The sequence below is a fragment of the Callorhinus ursinus genome, unplaced genomic scaffold, assembly GCF_003265705.2.
Source record: "Callorhinus ursinus isolate GAN/ISIS: 27379988/994484 unplaced genomic scaffold, GSC_fseal_2.0 scaffold84, whole genome shotgun sequence".
NCBI lineage: Eukaryota > Metazoa > Chordata > Mammalia > Carnivora > Otariidae > Callorhinus > Callorhinus ursinus.
In genome coordinates this window covers 2,842,429-2,842,880 of record NW_027397146.1, presented here as the reverse complement: position 1 = coordinate 2,842,880, position 452 = coordinate 2,842,429, and positions in this window count along the sequence as shown.

The following is a 452-nucleotide window of genomic DNA, read 5'->3' as shown; positions in this document are numbered from 1 at the left end:
GATCTCGGAACATCAATCTCGTGAGACTCACTGGTATGTCGCTACAGGAACAGTGCCTCGTCACGTGCTCTCGTGAGCCAATCATTTGCCTGGTAAAGACACGCCCCGAGAACTTTCCGCCTTCTGCGCCCGGGGGCTTCTGGGAGCATCCGGAAGCGCACGTGGCTTTAGCACCGCGTGCTTGGTAGGCTCCGTCACACGGTTTCCGGCTGTGTAGCTGACGAGAGTTCTTCAGACCTTTCGGAGTGGGACTGTGGAGTTGTTCACAGAGTGAGAGAAAGTGAGTAGATGCGCACCGGCACAGGTTGCCGGAATGGAAGGTTCTTAGCTGTGGGGGCCTGGTGGGGAGGGCTCCGGGGTGAGGGGAGGTGGGGGGAGGGCCAATGTCTCGGCGTGTGGTGGGCGGTGTGGGAGCGGGGGTGGGGGGCGCTCTGGGCTGAAGGAATGGCTGC